At 35.5% G+C, this 14,739-nt stretch overlaps 2 protein-coding genes across 3 annotated transcripts in view; both read left to right on the top strand.

Moving 5' to 3' along the window:
- LOC127809667 (sodium/hydrogen exchanger 7) overlaps positions 1–14,739 on the top strand; it is a 156,853-nt gene that overhangs the window by 93,382 nt on the left and 48,732 nt on the right. The gene's annotated exons all lie outside the window — the stretch shown is intronic.
- The window catches only part of LOC127809954 (sodium/hydrogen exchanger 7-like), a 42,158-nt gene that overhangs the window by 5,169 nt on the left and 22,250 nt on the right, over positions 1–14,739 (top strand). The gene's annotated exons all lie outside the window — the stretch shown is intronic.

The raw sequence follows: 14,739 nt of genomic DNA, 5'->3' as shown, positions 1-14,739 counted from the left end.
CTATTAAGAACATGACATGTGATATTAACGGCTCCACCCAAAAATATTTTGAAAGATTCTTATCACAAATCATAGTCCTAGCCATTTCTTACAAATATCTATTTTTCCTTTCTACTACTACCCTGTTTTGTTGAGGAGTTCTTACACATGAAAAATTGTGATCTATGTCATTATCCTCACAAAATCTTTTGAAAGATTCATTTTCAAATTCTCTACCATGATCACTTCTAATTTTGGAAATACAAAATACTTTTTCCTTTTGTACCTTTTTGCAAAATATTTCGAATGACTTAAAAGTTTCATTTTTAGATGCTAGACAAATTACCCATGTGAACCTAGAGTAGTCATCACAATAACCAACACATATTGTTTTCCTCCTAAGCTTAAGGTTCTCATTGGTCCAAATAAATCCATATGAAGAAGCATTAATGGCCTAGATGTGAATACTTCATTAGTTGGCTTAAATGATACACTTATTTGCCTACCTTTCATACACACACGACATATGTGATCTCTTTCATATTTCAATTTGGGTAATCCATTTACAAGATCATGCTTAACAAGTTTATGAATTAAGGTCATACTAGCATGTGCTAATCTATTATGACATAATCATGTGTTTTGGGAAGTGTTAGATACTAGATAATTTTCTTGATTAGACATAAAAGATTCTTGGTATGTAATGTAGACATTGCCTATCCTTTTACCTTTCAATTTATCTTCTTTAGACTTTGAACATATAGCATCACAAGAATTAGCATCAAAACATACTTTACAATTCATGTCACAAAGTTGACTAATACTAATCAAATTATGCTTAAGATCTTCTACTAAAAATACATTTTCTAAAATGAAAATTTCGAATTGAATATAACCCATACCTATAATCTTACCTTGAGAGTTGTCCCCTTGTCCCCATAGCATACATTACCTCTTTCTTTGAAGATGACATTGTTGAGAAGCTCTCAATCTCTCGTTATGTGCCTTGAGCACCCATTATCAAGGAACCATTTGATCCTTGAGCCAAGAATAGCTAATGCAACCTACAAAAATGAACACTTCAAGTTGCTCCCTTTGGTACTCAAACCTTTTTGGATCCAATCATGTTAGTAGACATTACATTCTTTAGAACCCAAATTTGTTTGAATTTATGAGGATTGTTTCTTATGAAGTACTTGTTGATTGAGTGTTCAACTCTACCACAATAATGAAAAGCAATCTTACCTCTTGAGAATTTTGGTTTGAAAAATATTTTCTTTTGGGCAAAGTTTTGAGTTGATGCTCTTATAAAAACGGTTTTACTTGAGCTTGCTTGGAATGGGTCAAATTCTATTCCTTGCTTATCTCCAAAACTTCTTTGAGTGCCTAAAATCATTTCTAACTTTTTCTTGCCTTCAACTAATTTTTCAAAAGCTTCCTTCATGTCTTTATTTTCTTTGAGTAGACTTTCTTTTTCTCCAATCAAAACCTTTTTTTCATTCACTAAGGTTTCCTTTTCAGAATTTAAAATGTTAATCTCACTTTCTAATAGACTTGTTGTCTTTCTCAAGTCATTGTTTTTCAAGTTCATTTGTTCACACTCACTCAATAATTCATTGAATGCATCATGAAGTTCTTCGAATGTAAAAGCAAAAACTGAACTAGATAGTTGGGAAGTTACCTCATCTTCAAGATTAGCCATAAAACAAACATTTTCAATTTTATCATCTTGTGATTCATCACTTGATGATAATTCTCCTTCACTGCATATGGTTAGAGCCTTCTTCTTCAACTTCTTTTCCTTGTGATCCTTCTTTTTCAATTGATGGCATTCATTCCTCATATGACCTAGCTTTTTACACTCAAAACATTGAATCTCATTAGAGGGGTTAGCATCTTTTTGATCTTTTTCTTTTCTCAAGTTTCTTCTTTGATTAAATCTCCATTTTTTTCATGAACTTCCTAAATTTTCTAGCTAAAATAGCAAATTCATCATCTTCACTATCTTGTGAATCTTTATCCTTATTGCCAACCTTGAATGTCACATTTTTATCTTTCTTTGATTCAACTACATCATTCATTTTCATCATAATTTCATGGGTTATTAATGAGCCTAATAAATTATCAAACTCAAGTTTATCTAAATCTTTAACTTCTGTTATGGCGGTGACTTTTGGATCCCATGACATAGGCAACTTCTTAAAATTTTCCTGACCTTTTCTCCATTAGTATATGTTTTTCCTAGAGCTTCTAAAGTAGAAACAATATCATTAAATCTAGTATACATATCTTTTATAGATTCATTTTCTTTCATAGAAAATAACTCATATTCATGAACAAGAAAATTAATTTTGGTTTCTTTGACCTGATTTGTCCCTTCATGTGTTACCTTAAGCTTGTCCTATATCTCTTTCGTTGTTTTGCATGTAGAGATGTGATTGAACTCTTCATGGGACAGCTCACAGATCAACTTGTTCATCGCCTTAGCATTGATCTCCATATTCCTCCTTTCTTCATCTGTCCACGTCTCCATTTTCTCCATATCGACCAGTGTAATTTGCTTTTGGATAGCTTGCATTAAGCTTGAATCCTGTATAAGATAAATTTGCATTTGAGTCTTCCAATAATTATAGTTAGTACCATAAAAAAATAGTGGACGAGTGGTGCTTTGACCCTTGTTATGTGAAGTGCTAGTAAAGTGTGCCATGAAGATCTTTATCCCTAAGTGGTTAGACCTTTGAAAACAATGGGAACCTGAGCTTTGATACCAATTGATAAGAATTAAATACTATGGCACACACTAAGAGGGGAGTGAATTAGTTATTAAAAAAAATACTTGACTTTCAAAACATTAAACAATGTAAAATATTTTTCAATGAAATATTTATATGAGAAACTAGTGAAGAATTGGCCGATGCTCAAAAGGAAGGTAAATATCACAAGAACAAAAAGAACACAATGATTTATAGTGATTCACCTTGACTCAAGCCTAATCCACTACCTTATCTCCCCACTAAGGATTTTAAAAATGATCCACTATGAAAGTAACCTCTTATCTTCAAGATATGCTCTCTAGCAATGAATACTAGGCAATACAATCCTCCTACACAAAGAGTAGGGCATTTAGCTTAGATTCTAGGAAATACAACAAAATTGAAATGAGAGTTTCTGAGAGTTTTCCCCCTCAGTTATAGATTCTCTCAAAGTAAAACGAGTCTTGAGTAAAAAATGAACAATAGGAATGCAAAGCCTTTACAGTGAATGTGGTGAATGAGAGAATTCAAAAATTCAGCATAATAAATTATTTTGGCACTTGGTAGATTAGCAATCAATTCGTCTAAGCATCTTAAATGAGCCACCTACTTGGTATTTATAGTTGAGGACGAGAAATGCCAAAAATTGGACTGTTAGTAGTAGTTTGCGCTCAAAAACTAACTGTTATGAAACCTACAGAAAACAAACTATCGATAGATTAGACGATAATGTTGACAGATTTGGTCGAAGAATTAACATAACAAAGGCATACTGTCGACAATTTAGATACAAAGACTGTCGATAGTTGGATCCAGAGGGCTTGATTTTAAACTGTCGATAGATTCAGATAGACTGTCGACAAATTGGCCTTTAAACAAAAGATATTGTCGATAGTTTCTAAAGAAATGTCGACAGTTTTTAACCTGGAAACACAAAAAGATTTTTCTTTTTGTCATGCTTTCAAAACCTAAGATCATTGATCCAAATATGACTTCAAAACACATTTAATTGATCAATCTTTGTTTATTTAGTCAGCAAGATCACTTGTCATGAGAAATGCATTTTAAATTGATATATGACAATTGAGTCAAGGGAATAGTTTGAAAAACAAAGTAATGTTTGAAAGTTGATTTTAAATCAAAGTTATAGACTTTGATATTTAATTTTGTCATTATCAAAACACCAAAACCATTATTAGAATATCAATTAGTATTGTTAAAAATTCAGTTCAGCATGATCGCATGAAGCATGTGAGAATATACCGAAACTTTATAAAGGGGGAAATTGAGGAAGGAGGAATTAATCTATCCTATATTCCTACAAGAAGTCAAGTGGTTGATGTGTTTACAAAAGCCATGGCAGGACCAGGTTTCGAATTGCTAATTATCAAGCTGGGAATGACTAGTATCTATTCTCCATTTTGAGGGGGAGTGTTGGACGAGATTGGGTGTTCAAGTTTAAAAAGGAAAGGTAAGGTGGTAGGATAAGATAAAGATTTAAAAGATAAGGAAGGCTGGAAGATAGGATAAAGCTCCAAGATTCAAGGGAGCGATTCAAGCTTGAAATCAAAAGATAAAGACCAGAATGTTTTAAATATTAGTTATTGTTATCTAAATTTGAATTTGTTCCTATTTGCTAGGAGATAGAATAAATATTTTGCCTTGTATAAATATCTCCCTTCATATTCAATAAATTCTTAAGTAAGTTTTCAAGAATTCAACTTATTTTAGAAATATTTTTAAATGTTGGTTCATGGGTAAAATTTGTTAATAATTTGAAGAGTCACTTGAGTCATGTTTCTATTCGAGGGTGTAGAAAAAAACTGAACACATAGTATATATTTCTCTTCTTCTTCACAAGGAATGGTTACAATATATATAGGAGAAAGAAATCAATCAAATCCCTATAACTAAGGAAAAGAAGGAATCCTAATTACCTCAATTATTAATTTATATCAATCAATTCTAACAATTAAGATTGATTATAATCAATTCTATAGATTGTGGAATAATTGGGATTGATAATCAATCCCATAGATTGAGAAATCTATTTTTCTAACAACACTCCTCCTCAAGCTGGTGAATGAATATCGATAATTCCAAACTTCCTTACAAGTTCTTCAAACCGCTTGAGAGGTAAACCTTTGGTGAACAAATCAACTAATTGTTTTTCTGAAGGAACAAAAGACAAACAAATTTCCCCAGCATCTAGCTTTTCTTTGATGAAATGGTGATCTATCTCAACATGCTTAGTGTGATCATGCTGCATCGGATTGTGTGTAATGTTGATTGTTGATTGATTGTCACACATTAATTCCATAGAACCACGACCAAGTATTTTCAAATCACTAAGCACAATTCTCAGCCAAAGTAACTCACACAATCCAAGGGCCATTGCACAACCCTTTATTTTTTGCCTCTCCATGATACTAAATTTTCTCCCAAAAACAAACAGTAGCCAGTAGTGGACCTCTTATCCATAAGCGAAGCACCATAGTCAATATCAATGTATCCCCTAACTTCCAACTTCTGTCCTGACTTAAACAATAGACCTTTTTCAGGTGTTAACTTCAGATAGCACAAAATTCTCCACACAGCTTGCATATGCTTTTTAGTGGGACTATGCATAAACTGACTTACTAAGCTAACAGCAAAAGCTATGTCAAGCCAAGTGTGGGATAGGTAAATTAGCCTTCCTACTAACCTCTAGTATCTCCCTTTATCCACCAATGGACTGTCACTTGGTCCTAATTTTAGGTTAGGATCTAAGGGAGTATTTGCTACCCTACCACCTAGTAATTCGATTTCTTCCAATAAGTTCATGGTATATTTTATTCGAGAAAGAAATATACCCTCCTTTGAGTATGCAATCTCTATTACCAATAAATACTTGAGCCTACCAAGGTCTTTGATGTCAAATTCTTGGGCCATATTTCCTTTTAGCAATTTCTTCTCATCATCATCATCATTACCAGTAACAATTATATCATCAACATAAACAAGTAGGGTTGGTAGAGTACTTTTCTTAGAATGCTTTATGAATAAGGTGTGTTCTCCTCTACTTTGCCAATACCCCATTGGCTTCATAGCCCTTGAGAACTGAACAAAGTAAGGTCCCTTAGGCAGGGAACCCGAGACTAAAAAACTAAGTTTGAGAGAAATCAAACTACTATAATGTTTAATCGAGAGAGCTAACTTTATACATGTTTCTATGCTATCTAATCCTAATATTTAGGAGATAATATACAACAAAATTTAAGATACACACAAGATAAGATAACTAACACATTTTACTCCTATGATTTCTCTTAAATTTTAGGAACTTATCTAGATTATATCTTTGGGGCTTCAATCCCTCCTTATCACTACTTATCAGCACATGATCAAGGTCCAGTCTTTGTTTCTTGTGTAAACTCCTTAGCAGTTACACTCTCTTTCCCCTCAATGAGGTTCTTTAGTAGCCTAGGACTCTCTTAACACCACCCTCAAGCTAAGAAACATATATCTCTTATTCTTAGCTTGTTAATGAGAGTCTCAAAACCTGGTCTTAACATGGTTTTAGTAAGCACATCTGCTACCTGCTCTCTTGTAGGAACATAGATCAGCTTTATACCTCATTCTTCAATTTCCCTTTGGATGAAACTTCGATTAATCCTGACATGTTTCATTCTATAATGTTGCATCGGATTGTTAACACTGCTTATAGCTGACTTACTGTCACTATATAGCTTTGTTGGTTGGGTTAAAGATATTTGTAGGTCTTTCATTAGTCTTACTAGCCAAATTAGCTCACAAATGCCTTGGGCAATTGCCCTAAATTTTGCTACCATCAATTGTTTTTTACTTCTCCATGTAACTAGGATTCCCCACAATTTTATACAAAAGCCAGATGTTGATCGACTATCCATAACTGATCCTGCCCAATCTACATCGAAAAAACCTTCAACCCCTCTTTCATCACTTCTCTTTTGAAACAAGAGTCCCTTACCCGGTGTTCCTTTCAAGTACCTCAAAATATGGTATACAACTACTAAATGTTGTTGAGTGGGAGCATGCATAAATTGGCTCACAATGCTCACTGCATAGGCTATGTTCGGGTGAGTTAGAGAGAGATAAACTAGCCTCCCAACTAGCTGTTGATACCTCTCTTTATCAACCAGTGGGTCACCATCATTTTTCACATATTTTCAATTTCTTTCTAGAGGAGTATATCTTGCTTTACTTCCCCGCATTCCAATTTCTTTTAGAAGATCAAGAGTATATTTTCGTTGAGAGATTACTATACCTTGTTTGCTTCCAGCCACTTCCATTCCAAGGAAATACTTTATTGTGCCCAATTCCTTGACTTCAAACTTCTCTTTTAACTTTTGTTTTAAAGTTGCAATTTTATGAGTGTCATCTCCTATCATAATTATATCGTCTACATACACAATTAAGATGCATCTTTTTCCGTTGGTAGCATGTTTAGTAAAGAGAGTATGATCAACCTCACCTTATTTGTAACCAAATTTAGTAAGAGTAGAGCTGAATTTCTTAAACCATGGCCTTGGAGATTGTTTTAACCCATAGAGAGACCTATGTAATTTGCATACCTTGCCACTTCTCTCTTCTTTCTCAAATTCGAGTGGAATCCTCATGTATACCTTTTCTTCTAACTCCCCATTTAAGAATGCACTTTTGATATCGAATTGGAACAATTCCCAGTCTAGATTTACAACATTGGATAATAGCACTCTTATAGAATTTAACTTTGCTAGTAGAGCAAAAGTCTCCTCATAGTCTATCCCACAAGTTTGAGAGAATCCTTGGGTAACTAACCTGGCTTTATATCGGTCTACATATCCATCTTATTTGTATTTGACCGTAAACACCCATTTACACCTTATAATCTCTCCATCTGATTTGTATTTGACCATAAACACCCATTTACACCCTATAATCTTCTTGTTCTTTAGGAATCTACAATATCCCAAGTGTGAATACTATTTAGTGCCCGCATTTCTTCCATCACTGCCTCCTTCCACTTAGGATTATTTAATGCTTCTTGAATATTTCAAGGTATAATGACTTCATCCATAATGGTAGTGAGTGCCTTGAATTAAAGGGATAACTTGGAATATGTCAAGAAGTTTGATATTGGATGCTTAACACACGACCTTACCCCTTTTCTAAGAGCAATAGGGATGTTCAAATCACTATTGGCTGCAGTGTTTTCCTCCTCATTTGTTGGACCTCTCCTTGGTTCTAATAGTTGGTCGAGTTGAGGAGCTGGATGTTTAGCTCGTCTTGAATAAACTTTTATTGGCTTTTCTAGGCACAAATCTTCCCTTGAATCAGTTACCCCTGGTTCTGTTGAGGGTTCAGGATCTTGAGTAGATGATGAATTAAGATTTTTAGGTTCAAATGGTGCTGGCTGTGAATGATCAGCTACAATTGTTTGAATAGGATTATCATTGTGAGGAGGAGAAGAAATTGGTAATGTAATAGACATTGGCATGGTAGGATCCCAGTGATTTTGTTCCATTTGTAATGGAGTACTTGGGTGATAAAACTCATCTTCAATAAAAGTTACATCACAGGACAAATAATTTTTGTGATGTGGGGCAAAAACACTTATATCCTTTTTAGGTAGGAGAATACCTAATAAATACACACTTGATTGCCTTAGGTTCTAGTTTATGACGATTAGGGTTGGTTTGATAAACATATACCACACACCCGAACACTTTAGGAGAAAGAGTGTTGAGAATTCAAACATGGGGAAAGATAGTCATGAGGTTGTGCAACGGAGTTTGGTAATTTAGAACCTTGGAAGATAGCCTATTGATTAAATAAGATACTGTTAGGACTACTTCCCCTTAATAGAATAGAACTAATAAACATGAGAGATCTAGCTACCTTAAGTAAATGTTGATTTTTCCTCTCAACTATCCCATTTTGTTGAGGGGTATAGGGACAAGTGCTTTAATGAAATATTCCATTGGTAGTAAGGTATTGAGTGAATGGGTAAGAAAAATATTCCCGGCTATTGTCAATCCTAAGGATACAAATAGAGGATTGAAAAATGTTTAGAATGAGTTTATGAAAGTTTTGAAAAATTGCACACCTTAGATTTTTCTTTCATTAGGTATACCTAACATACTCTTGTGTAGTCGTCAATGAAGGTTGCAAACCATCTAGCACTATTCAAGTTTGGAACTCTAGCCGGTCCCCAAATATCACTATGGATCAAGTGGAAAGATTTAGAAGGAGTGTATGTGTTTAGTTGATGAGTACTATGAGTTTGTTTGACAAGAATGCAATGATCACTCTTAAGTACCAACTTCTCTTTATTGATAAATAAATTTGGGTACAAGTGTTTCAAATATGAAAAACTAGGATGACCAAAATGTTTATGCCATAACAAAATTAATTCAGAATTTGAACTAACAATAAGAGAAAACCTAGGAGGAAATTGATTAAGGAAAACCTTGTTATCAGATAACCAATAAAGTCCATCCTTCTCCTTAGTTATTCCAATCATCTTCCTCGAGGGTTGGTCTTGAAAGACACAATATGAAGGGGAAAATGTTACAATACAATCCATATCTCATGTTAGCTTGCTCACAAATAGTAAACTGCATTTTAGGTTGGGCACATATAGCACAGATTCAAGTTGTAAACCAGCAACACAAACATACCCTTTTACCTTAACTAAGGATATTGTACCATCTTCCATCAATATGGTTAAATCCTTGTCTCTAATAAGAAATTTCTCAGATATGGCAGTAGATCCGGTCATGTGGTTAGATGCCCCAGTATCTACCACCTAATAACTTCTATTCATCCTCCTAGCAGTTTAGGAAAGAGGATGGTTACCTTTTTGTGCCATAGGTGCTATGGGATTAGCTGCTAAATCATCTAATTCCTTTGCGATGTGAGAGCCATTCAACAGTTTCTGTAAAAATTCAATTTGGTCAGTTGTTAAACCCATACCTATACTTTTTTCACCTGTGGGGATATTGGTTGCTGCATAAGCTGGTTTCTCCTTTTCCCTTTTAGATCTAGGTTTCCAATTTGGTGGCTTCTTGTGTAACTTTTAGCATGTGTTCTTTGTATGGTAGGGTTGGTTACAATGCTCACAGCATTGTTTGTCCCTAGGATTGTCCTCTTTCCTGGTAATTGCAAGAGTAAACCCTGAATTTGGCTTTGTGGTTGGAAGCATGACCTTCTTACTGCTTTCCTCCTATCTAACTTCCGCAAATACCTCTCGGAGGAATGATAATGGCTTGGTACCTAGGAGTTTTCCTCTCACTTCATCCAAATCCAGATTGAGCCCTTGGAGGAAGTTAAAAATCCTCTCTTTTTCCAACATCTTGATGTATTTCTAGCTGTCAATCGTACACTCCCAACTTGGATCATAAAACAGATCCATCTCTTGCCATAACTCTATTAGATTATTATAATATTCCGTAACTCCAAATTGCTAATTGCTGCTCTAATCTCAAAACATTGAGCTGTGTTTTCTAGATTAAAGTAAATTTCTTATACTGCATCACATACCTCTTTTGTCGTCTTGTAGAACAGATATGGTCGGCCTACTTTGGGCTCCATCAAGTTAATAAGCCAAGTCATCAAAATCGTGTTCTCTACCTCCCATCTTTGATACTCTCCGAAATCTTCTGGTGGAGTTGGAATAGCCCCGATGAGATAACCATATTTTCCCTTACCTTTAATCACCAAGGTGACGGATTGAAACCACTCTCTGAAGTTTCTTCCATTCAACCTATGTTGTGTGATTTCCAGGGTGTGGGTGTCCATTGATAGGGTGTTGGTAGGTACTACTATAGCCGAACTTGTTTTTTGTTGAAGAGTCAAACTAATGGATGACTCTATAACAGTAGGGACTGCATTCCCATGGCCTTAAGTATCCATATGATCTAAATACTTAGGTTAGAAATAGTCGAGCTCTGATACCATGAACAAAGTAAGGTCCCTTAGGCAAGGAACCCGAGGCCAAAAAATTGAGTTTGAGAGAAATCAAACTACTACAATGATTAATCGAGAGAACTAACTTTATACATGTTTCTGTGCTATCTAATCCTAATATTTGGGAGATAAGATACAATAGAAATTTAAGATACACACAAGATAAGATAATTAACACATCCTACTCCTATGATTTCTCCTGAATTTTAGGAACTTATTTAGATTATCTCTTTGGGTCTTCAATCCCTCTTTATCACTACTTATTAACACATGATCAGGGCCCACGTCTTCATTTCTTGTGTAGACTCCTTAGCAGTTACACTATTTTTCCTCTTGGTGAGATTCCATAGTAGCCTAAGACTCTCCAACAAGAATCAATCAAACCAAGCTCTTGGGGATTCCTTTAATCCATATAAAGTCGTTTTTAATCTGCAAACATAACCTGCAACTTCATTAGAAAAATATGGTGGGGGTCCCATAAATACCTCTTCCTCCAAATCACCATGTAGGAAGGCATTTTTCACATCTAGCTGCATCAACTCCCAGCCATAACAGCTAGCCAAAGATAGGAGAACCCTCACTGTACTCAATTTTTCCATGAGTGCAAATGTCTCCAAGTAATTGATGCCATATGTTTGAGTATAGCCCTTAGCCACTAATTGAGCTTTGTATCTTTCCAATGTACTATTAGCATTACATTTCACATTAAATATCCATCTGCACCCTACCAATTGAACCCCCTTCGATTTAGGCACCATTTCCTAGGTATTATTTTTTTCTAAGGCCTTCATTTATTCTTGCATAGCTTGTACCCAATGCTGGTTCAGTAATGCCTTTTCTACAGTCTTAGGAATAGCTATGGAATCAAGGGAGGACAAAAAACTTTATGTTTTAGGGACAATCTGTGATAAGAAACAAATTTGGTTATAGAATGTTGTGTACAACTCCTCACACCTTTTCTAACAGCAATAGGCAAATCCAGGTCTTATATTTCAAGGTTAGGACAATCAGTAGGGTTAAGCAAATCAAAATGTTAAGTGAGTTCCGAACCTAGCCGAGGGGTAGATGATGGATCTTGCATATCACTTGGGTTAGGCTGTCCCTTCCTCTTATACACATATGGTGAGCCTTTGAACCGAACATGAGATATCCTAGGCTGAACAGGAATTGGAGAGTTAGACGAGGGTTCCAAGTCTCCAAAATCTACTGGCTGAGGATTAAAATAAATAGGAGAATTAGAAAAGTTAGGATCCAAAGAAGATTCAAGATGATAGGGCTGACACTCTTCTAAGATAGGAAGATCATGATCAATAGAAACACTCCCCCCCTGAGGACTAGAAGTAGGAACATTGAAAAAAGATTGATTTTCAACAAAGGTTACATCCCTAGATACAAGGACATTTTGGGTAGGAGAATTATAGCACTTGTACCTCTTTTGAATAGGAGAATAGCCAAGAAATACACACTTAAGGGCTTGGGCATCAAATTTATCCCTATGATGTTTAGATACATGAACAAAAGCCACAACCAAATATCTTAAGAGGGAGAGGAGTATGCAGACCAATTTCTTGAAAATGAGTAGAGAGACACTGAAATGGGGAGAGTTGATTTAACACTCTTGAGGGAACCTTATTGATTAAATAGGTTGCGGTTAATACTGCTTCACCCCAAAAGGTTTTAGGAACTGAATGATAATGCAAGAAAGCCCTAGCAACATTTAGGAGATGCCTCATTTTTTTTTCAGCAACTCCATTCTGCTGGAGAGTTTTCACACAAGATGATTCATGAACAATCCCTTTTTGTTGGAAAAAATGATTGAGATGATCATCAAAATAGTCCCTTGCATTATCAGCCTTAATCCTTTTAATAGAAATCCCAAATTGAGTGAGAATCATTCTATGAAATAAGGGTAGAATGTTGTTGATGGCTGCTTTGTCCTTGAGTAAGTAAACCCATGTCATCATAGTGCAGTCATCTATAAAGGATACAAACTATTTGGCCCCAGAATAATTAGAGACCCTAGAAGGCTCCCACACATTAGAATGCACCAAAGAAAAAGGAGATAAGGAAAGTTTATTGCTAATAGTATAAGGTACCTAATGGTGTTTGGACAATTCACACACATCACAATGAAACATATTGATATCTGCCCCTTTAAACAAGTCTGGAAACATAGATTTTAACAAAAGAAATAGAGAATGACCTAACCTAAAATACTAAAGCTAGATATTGGATTGAGTGGAAGTATGTAGAGAAGATGAGTGACTTAAGCTAGGCTGATAGATTGATCTCCTGCAGGTGGCTCACTGCTCCCTTATAAATAGTACAACCCATTAAATGCCTTAGCAGGACCAATCATCTTCCTTGTGGTTAAGTCTTGAAACACACAATCATGAGGTGAGAAAATTAAACAACAATTAAGGCTTTGGAAAAGCTTGTGAATCGAAAGTAGATTGGTTGAGAGGCTAGGCACATAAAGTACTTGTTGGGCAGGTAGAGATGGGTTTAAACATATATTTCCTTGTCCAACTATAGGGATAGCTTGGCCATTATCAAGTAATTTTTATGGAGCTAGATATTGGTTCAAGGGTCTCAAAGAATTTTAGGTTAGGTGTCATGTGATAAGTGACTCCACAATTTAAGATCCAAAAATTATTTCTAGCTGTATATGAGTTATTAAAGGATTTAGAATTAAGGCACATACCTGCCCTCGCCATCAATAATCAATTTTCCAGTGACTAGTTTTGCATAAAAAATCTATCCAAACACTCTCAAACTCACCTTGTTGTGAGTAGTTTTTCCAAATCTGAGAAGGCTCCCCATCTATAACACTTCCTCGTGCTGCTAGCAAGGTTAATCAGTTTGTTGACCCAGCTCTTGACAAAAATGCTACTGCGGTCAAAGATAGTTCCTGCCAATTTCGTTAGTGAAAAGGAGGCCCTGCAATTGTCTTTGATGAGAAGCAACGACGAACAGCTTGCTTCCAGCTCCGAAAGTAGCATTAGAAAGGCCGTTGGCAAACCTGCAATGCAACAGTAACAACAAATGATGTTGTTCCCCTTAGCTTGCAATAGTGTAGGGAGCCGGATGGCTGTCGGCGGTGGTTGTTGGATGCTTGCTGGAGATGTCAAGGCAAACAACAAAATGAGGAAGATTAAACAATAGCTTGAGTAGCTTTTCATTTTGGGGCAGTGACGACCAATAGGAGCAATGCTGGAGATGAACGACTGACGAGGGACACTGGAACCAGACGCGAGAGAGACAATGATGTATGCAATAGCCAAGGGTAGGGCAGACAGGGGTGATGCCGAATATGAGTAACACACGAGGATGAAGGAGTCGGCAATAAAGGCCTGCAATTGAGGGATGTACATCGCAGAACTGCAACAATGGCAGAATCGAGGAACGTGGCAATGACGATTAAGGCCGACAAGAAATACGCCAAAAAGCCTAGAAACGATTAAGGCAAAACAGTTGGCAATGAAGGCTGGAGAGACAAAAGGAGCTGGGAAGGAAGGCAATGAAGGCCAAAAAAATGCCCTAGAAAGACGGCTCTGATACCTATAGAAGAAAACTAAACACATAATATACATTTATCTTTTTCTTCACAAGGAAATCAATCAATCCCAATAATTAAGATTGATTATAATCAATTTCATAAATTATAAGATAATTAAGATTGATAATCAATCTCATAGATTGAGATATCTGATGTTCTAGCAACAGAGGCAATCTATGATAGCCTTTCATAAAGCAGTGAGTTGTATGGTTTAGTGATGTAACATTATGCAGTAGCTGTCATTCATCAGCTATTAGAAATTAGCAATCTGTTACTGTATCTTTGAACTTGATCATAGTTGTATGCAAGATATATTGATATAGACCTTTGCTATTAGATTCTGTATGTTAATATTCACTCAATTGGTGTTAGCTTTGAGCATGTAATTTACTTTCTGATTTTTATAATTTTGAAATTTCAAGCGGCTTCTTTTTTTTTTTTTTTAGCTATGTAAATTTTGAGTGGCTTTATCTATCCTCT

This window comes from Diospyros lotus, chromosome 9 (assembly GCF_014633365.1).
Source record: "Diospyros lotus cultivar Yz01 chromosome 9, ASM1463336v1, whole genome shotgun sequence".
NCBI classification, from domain to species: domain Eukaryota; kingdom Viridiplantae; phylum Streptophyta; class Magnoliopsida; order Ericales; family Ebenaceae; genus Diospyros; species Diospyros lotus.
The sequence above is the reverse complement of the archived record's forward strand: the minus strand, read 5'-3'. Positions and strand labels throughout refer to the sequence as shown.